This window comes from Nicotiana attenuata, chromosome 6 (assembly GCF_001879085.1).
Source record: "Nicotiana attenuata strain UT chromosome 6, NIATTr2, whole genome shotgun sequence".
Taxonomy (NCBI): domain Eukaryota; kingdom Viridiplantae; phylum Streptophyta; class Magnoliopsida; order Solanales; family Solanaceae; genus Nicotiana; species Nicotiana attenuata.
The window spans coordinates 52,400,837-52,408,508 of NC_031994.1; positions in this window are offsets into that span (position 1 = coordinate 52,400,837).

Here is a 7,672-nt window from a genome sequence, read left to right on the forward strand (position 1 = left end):
CGCACCTGCGTGACCGCAGGTGCGGGTATTAGGACGCAGATGCAGTTAAGGAAGAATAAGTGAAAACCGCAGATGTGGTTGGTTTGACCGCAGAAGTGGTGTCGCATAAGCGACTTATGGACCACAGAAGCGGAAATTCTGGATAGAAAAGTATATAAGTTCTCCTTCGCGAATTTCAGTCCATCTTCCACCATTTTTAGACGATTTTGGAGCTCCAAGCAGTGAATTCAAGAGGGAATCGAGGGGTTTCAGTGAGTTAAGCTACTTGGGCTTTGTATTTTATGTTTGTGATTATTTTTCCACTACCTAATGATGAAATTTGTGGGGAATTTGGGGTGAAGTTGAATGTTGGGCTTGAGTTTTGGAGTGCTTTGATTGGGGATTCGAGGGGCCATTTGAGGTCCGATTTTGATGGTTTATGTATGTATAGACTAGGGAGTAAAAGGAGTTACTTGTTTTATGATTTTTATTGGATTCCGAGACGTGGGCCCAAGGGCCGATTTGAGCCAAATTCGGGATTTTTCGTCCAATTTGATAATTTTCGTGTGGGTTTCATTCCCTTAGCATGTAGTGATGATAATATACTGATTTTGGGTAGATTCGGAGCATTTGGAGGTCGGATTGAGAGGCAAGAGCATCGCGGGTTAGGGTTTTGGCTTTGTTTGAGGTAAGTAACGCTTCCAAACTTGGTTCTGAGGGTTCGAAACCCCGAACTATGTGTTCTATGATTAAATATTAAGGTGCGCAAATGCCAAGTGACAGGCGTGTGGGCGTGCAACGTGAGGATTGCGGCCTGGATCGTTCCACGGCGCCGCTTAGTGACACTTTCTTGCTGATACCTGTGTAGTGATTATGTGGCTAAGTTACTGAGCTGTAAATCATGCTAATTACCATGTTAAGGCTTCACGCCGATACTATTGAGACCCGAGAGGTCATTTTTTGCTGTCATATCATTAGCTTTATTGATATTCTGTACTCAATCTTATTCATGCATATCACATCATGTCTCAGTCTCGGATATTGTTATTTGGCACATCATAACATTGTTTCGGGCTAGTTTATTGGCATTGTGAGCCCGTGTGTGTAAGACTGGAAAGTGTTGACTGAGTGAGGCTGAGAGCCTGATTATAATTGACAGTATGGGATCGGGCTGCACGCCGCAACAGATTATTGATTATGCCTTCGATGGCTTGTTATAGCGCTTGGGCTGAAAAGAGCCCCTCCGGAGTCTATACACCCCCAATGAGCGCGGATGATACTATTGAGGGATGGATTTCGCTGGACATGGATTTATCCAAAGTACTGATACCTGGAGATGGATTTCTCCTCAGGGTTGGATTACCTTTGTTCCTCGGTACTGGTTGTCTTGAGGTCAGTGTTGTATATATATATTCTAGGATGGATTTCCCTGGGCTGGATGGACATGTGCGGTACCGAGTGGTTGAGCACTTGAGAGTGGGAGCACACGGTGCATTTTCATACATTTATGGCATTGACATGTAGAGTCTTACTGAGCTTTATACTTCACATTGTTCGGATTAGTGCTTTCCTTTACTATCAAGTTAAAAATATTGAATTGCCAGCATGCCTACTTTCCTGTACAATTTAAATGTGTTATAATTGCTTTAGTTCGTCACTACCTATCAGTCCATTGTTTGGACTTGTTACTTACTGATTTGGTGTACTCATGTTACCCCCTACACATTGTGTCAGATCCAGGTATCTCAGGGCACGGTAGCGGCTATTGACTATTACAGTCGCAGATTATCACCGGAGATAGCGAGGTAGCTGCTTGGCGATCGCAGTTCCACCTTTCTCCTTCTTTATATTCCTTCTAGTATATTTTGGATACTTCAGACTATTTTGGTCTAGTTGTGTTTTGGAACCATGTAGTATTGCTCATGACTTAGTGACACCCGAGGTCGGGCTTTTACTTTCCGCTTTTATTTTGGTTTTGACTTTATATCTTTTATGGAATTTCAGTTGAAAATGGTATTATTTAAGCTTTAAATGAAATGTTGAACTGTTTTGGAAATGTGTCGGCTGGCCTAGTTTCACGATAGGTGCCATCATGACCGGGTCGATTTTGAGGTCGTGACAAGTTGGTACCAGAGCCTAGGTTTCATAGGTCTCATGAGTCATGAGCGGGTTTAGTAGAGTCTTGCGGATCAGTACGGAGACGTCTGTACTTATCTTCGAGTGGCTGCAGAACCTTTAGGAAAAACTTCACATTCTTGAATTATCGTCGTGCGAATCTGTTGATTTTGGTAACTAAACTTCTGTTATTCTATTCTCTCACATATGGTGAGTGATTTTGGTAACTAAACTTCTGTTATTCTATTCTCTCACATATGGTGAGGACCCATGCTATCAGTCAGGACGAACGACCACCAATACCACCAGTTGTGGCCACTAGAGGCTGAGGTCGCGGTCGAGGCCGTGGTAGGGGCAGGGGTGTAGCCCGCACAACAGATAGGGTAGCACCTGCAGATCCACTAGCCGCCCCAGATCATGATCAAGTTCTAGTGGGGGATGCTCCAGCAGAACCAGCTCAGGCACGGGCTGTGCCTATTGTTATTCCAAGTCTTCAGGAGACCTTGGCTCAGATATTGACCGTGTGCACTAGTTTTGCTCAGGCGGCCGCAGTTTCTGCAACAGCCACTTCTCAGGCTGGGGGAGCCACTCAAACCCCCGCCGCCCGTACACCCGAGCAGGTTGTCCAGGGATTGCAGACACCAGAGGCACCACTGATCGCTGCCAACTCCGCACCACTAAAAAGTAGCGAGAGAGGGTTGCAATAGCTTTTAACCGATTTTGGGTCGGGATCAAACCCACAGGAAGCTAGGAAGGGAGTCGAGTATCTATCTAGAGTGGAGTTGTGTAATTGTTCCAAATATCACTTCCAATCATTTTTGGTCTTTTCTTTATATTCTACTATGTTCAAACTACAAATTATAATTGCAACTAAATTAGACTAAGAGTAAATTGCTACAAGTTGTATCTAATGGTTTAAAAGGCNGGGCCATATGGTGTATCTTTTGTTATTACAGCTTTCACTTTTGAGGTATAACCGGGGCCTTGTTGCCGGCCTAGTCATGCTTATCTGTTGTATCCGTAGAGGCTCCAAAGACACTAGTGAGGGTTATGTACGGGTGCCCGGGGAATCCGCTGTATGTATATGTTTTAATCCTAACCTTGTAATCTCCTTAAGCTGTAACCCTGACAGAACTCTTGAAGCTAGCTTATGTACGGTAAATTTTTATGATATGAAGTGAACCAGTAATGTGGTGTACACCGTGTGTTATCGTCTAAATTAATCAAAGGCATGATTCCCGTATCCATATTGATTTGGGGTAGAAAGTGCTCGGTAAGGCTTGCTCCGTCGGGTTCACCTGATTGAGCGCCGGTCGCGCTCCTCGGATTTTGGGGCGTGACAAGATCGAATCCACATAGAGATAGGATTGGAATCGAGTATCTATTTAGCTTAGGATCGCGTATGTGTTCTTAGTTACACTTTTCACAATTTTTGGGGTTTTCGTTATAATTCTACTTTTAACCAACTACAAATTATAATTGCAACTAAATTAGACTAAGAGTAAATTGCTACAAGTTGTATCTAATGGTTTAAAAGGCACTAGGGTAGTGACCTTCACCTAGGTGGCTAATTGACGGGTAATTGCATCTAAGGAACGATTGACATGATTGGGGAAATATGTTATAACCGTTGCTCAATACTACCCACATTACACCTCTCGGTAGAAAGAGTGGTTTTGCCCAATTGACTCTCTCGAGACCAATTGGGTATGCATTTTTGCCCAAGCAACTAGGGTTCAAGTCGGGTAATTACTCTCGAGGTTTAACCCTTTAATTGGGACTATCAAATCTCTTGAGTCCATCCCAATTCCTTGTTGAGTCAATTTTGGAGACTTAGGCTCTCTTTCTCAAGAAGAGCCCAAGTCAACTTAGCACAAACTAGTGTTTGCAACCACTAATTCATAAATTAAACCATAAAATTGACCCAAATAACAAACACCCATAGTCAATCTAACCTTAAATCATAACACCCATCAATTACCCACACTAGGGTTGATCCACAACCCTAGCTAATGGGTTTAGCTACTCATGCTTGAAGATAAAATCAGAGAAATAGATGAAAAGAAAGACATATTAATTAATTACTAAAGTAAATACAAAGTTCCAATAATTAAAACTACGTAAAGATGCCAAAAATGGCTAAGAAATATCGTCTCACGAGCGCAGATACAGTATTGTAATATCTGATAATAGCTGATACCCTCAAAATGGAAAAATGTTCTATTTATACTAAGCTGGAAAAACTGGACAAAAATGCCCCTGCGGGGTCAGTGCGGACCGTACAAAATGGTGTGCGGCCGCACTAGGCTTTTGACTCTGAAAAATCAACTCTCTGAACCCAGGCTCCGCGGACCGCACAGAATGGACTGCGACCGCGGAGGCATCCAGCGCGGTCCGCACAAACACGATCGCGGACGCACAGGCTTGAACCTTGGCACTTGACATCTCTCTGAAGTTTGCTTCCGCGGACCGCATAAAATGGTAGTGCGGCCGCGGTGTCTTCAGTGCGGGCCGCACAATATCTACCGCGGCCGCACTGCTTTGATGCCGTAAAATCCAGGTCTTTGAATCTCCCTAGTGCAGACCGCACAAAGTGTAGTGCGGCCGCACTAGGCCTGTTTGTCCTGAGTTGTCTTGTCTTTGGTACTTGTGCAGGTTTCACTCCTTTTGAGCCGATCTTTGACATCTCTTCACTTTATTGATCAAACCTGCAATCAAGCACAACTTATGAGCCTTTTGGGACTATTTTGTAAGAATTTATAATCAAAGCGTAAGCAAGAAGGAGCATGAAACACGTCAAAATCCCTAGTTATCACACAACAAGCAAAACGTTCATGATCGGACCTTACTGTTACACTTCCCTCCAGTCTGATGAGGAGGAGACCTTGCCCTCAGTTGACCTACAAGATGAGGCAAGAAGGAAACGAGGAGATGACTTCCAGCTCAGGTTTGGGGTCGAAGGGTCCAGGGCACTATATAGAGAAGGGCTAACAAAACGCAAAATCCTGGCCGAAAAGCAACTGAGTCTGAATGGGCTACAAGAGCAGTACCCCCACATCTGGGAGAACATCAAAGCAAGAAAATGGGAGCACTTCACTGAGCTGCCTGATGACTATAATGAAACACTTGTCCGTGAGTTTTATGCCTCGTATGGAGCCTCCAAGACTGCTCACCACAAGCGCAACAGGGTTTTCTGTGACACTGTATTGGTTCGGGGGAAGAGCGTGTTCTGCAGCAGTGAGACCATCAATGAGTTTTACTTCCTTGACTGGAGCCCGGGCACAGCTGAGTATGCCGCCAAATGGGCAAACCGGGATAATGAGCGTAGTTGGATAGCTTCTGTGATAGCCAAGGGGATAGCTTCTGTGATAGCCAAGGGGACCCCTGCTTGGATCAACCCTGTGCATAAAATATTCAAGGAGGATCTCACACGAGAGGGCAGATTTTGGCTTAGCTTTATCACCTCTCGACTGATACCGTCCAGAAATGAGACTGACATAGGCATTGAGAAAGCTCTTCTCATTACATGCATTATGGCGATAATCAATATTGATGTGGGTGATTTTATCTTCCGAGAGATAGGGATCCGGGCAAAGCAGACAGCCACTTCACTTCCATTCCCCTGCTTGATCACAGCCCTCTGTAAGGCTGTGAAAGTCCCTACCATGCCACACACTGACAAGACAGGGAAGGCGCTGAAGGATATTGATATCACGCGCATTAATGATGCTGTTGCTCCTCTAGAGGTTCAGACTCAAGTTCCAGCTGATGTAGAGCCCTCAGATTCCCAAACTCCTGTGTCTCCTCAGGCTCCAGTTGCATCCACTTCCACTTCACAGCCCACCTCTCAGTCCACCATTGCTCAGCCTTCTGCTACACTGCCAGCTATCTCGAGGCTAGGTCTCTTAGCTCAACATGCCAATGCTAAGTTAGACAACCTTCTGAAGAATCTCCCCACCCTCATCAAGCAAGCCCTGACTCCTATCCAGTCCTCAGTGATAGCTCTCCAGCAGCAACAAACATCTTATGGGGATCGCCTGACACAGCTTGAGGTGCGGGTTGAGAAGATAGAGCGGGGTGAGATTGGTGACTTGCCCAAGCTCCGTACTGATGTTGCTGCGATGAAGGCTGAGCTCCACAAAATGCAAACTTTAGAGTTCGATCTATTATCCCTCATGCCCAAGGAAGGTGAGCAGGGAGCAGACACCACAGTGGCTGGATTGGATTTTGACTTCTCCACATTGATGACCGACCCTGCACCTCAGACTGTCGGGGTTTCCCAGCCTCCAACTGCCCCTGAACATATTGACATCCCCTCTAAGGATGATTCCGGACACTCTTCGGAGTCCGAAGATGGGGAAACAGATGAGGGAGAGACTAAGGAGGAGTCATCGTCCGAGGAGGATGGGGGTCCTCAGGAGAAGGGTAAGCAGATTGCTGCCTCTATAGTTAAGGATGAAGAACAAGCAGCAATTCAGGTGGCGATAGCACATTCGCTAGCAGACATGGTCGCCCCAGCAGATCCATCGACCACTCAGCCATCAGCGGGCGAGGCTAGCAGCTCACAGGCCCCAGCTCCAGTGTTGGGTCAGCCAGAGATCCCTCCTCCATCAGTGGAGGTCACTCCTCAGGCCGAGATCTCATCGGTCCCAGCTTCAGCATCAGAGGGTGACCCCACCATCATTCAACCGGCTTCCGACTCCCATAGCGCTTAGTGCGCCTTAGGGAGCCCCTAAACTCTGTTTTACATTCTTATGCATTGGGGACAATGCATGCTTTTTGGTTGGGGGTGGGATAGCCTTGTATAAATTTTTGTGAATCCAACTGTTGTACATGTTTTTATGTTATATAAGCAAACTTCTGTATATACTTGTGTTGTGATTCTGTACATATTTGTGTTCTGTGGTTTTAGTACATAGGTTATCTTTGAATATAAAAAAAAAACCAAAAACAAGTAGATAGTTGTATGTTCATCTTTAGTAATTAGCAATGAATTCCCCTTGGTTTTTCTTCGCCGGGTTCTTTTCCAAGGGTGTAATAGTAGAACCAGGGCAGTAGAATGAAACAGTTTGACCGGTTTGGTGTAATTGTCTAGTTTCAAGCATGCGTGCCTGTATATAGCCTATACCCTTCCATTAAGATAAAAAAAAAGAGATCAACTGTGTGAACTTGAGGCTCGCTCTTTGACTCTATGTCTACCTAGAGTTATACTTGTAAATATGATGAAAGCTTTGAGTTGCCAAGTGTTGACTCGAGGGCTAAAAACTATGTTGAGCCAAACAGTTCGTGTGCCATGTGTGTGAGTCTTTGTGTAAATAATTTTTGTGTTTACTTCTTCCATCTAGAACTTGCCCGGTTGGTCTTTAGATGCTTATTATAATTACATTTGGTTGGAGAAATAACCTTAGGCCGTCTTTGTGATTTTGGAAAACCAGTTAGTCTTTCAAGCCACCCATTGTACAGATAGTATCACTAGTCACCCCACTTGAGCCTTTAACCTTTTCTTTGGTTACCTCATTACAAACCTTTCCCTTTTTGTAAAATAATTCCCTCTTTTGAACCCGTCCCTCCTTGAACA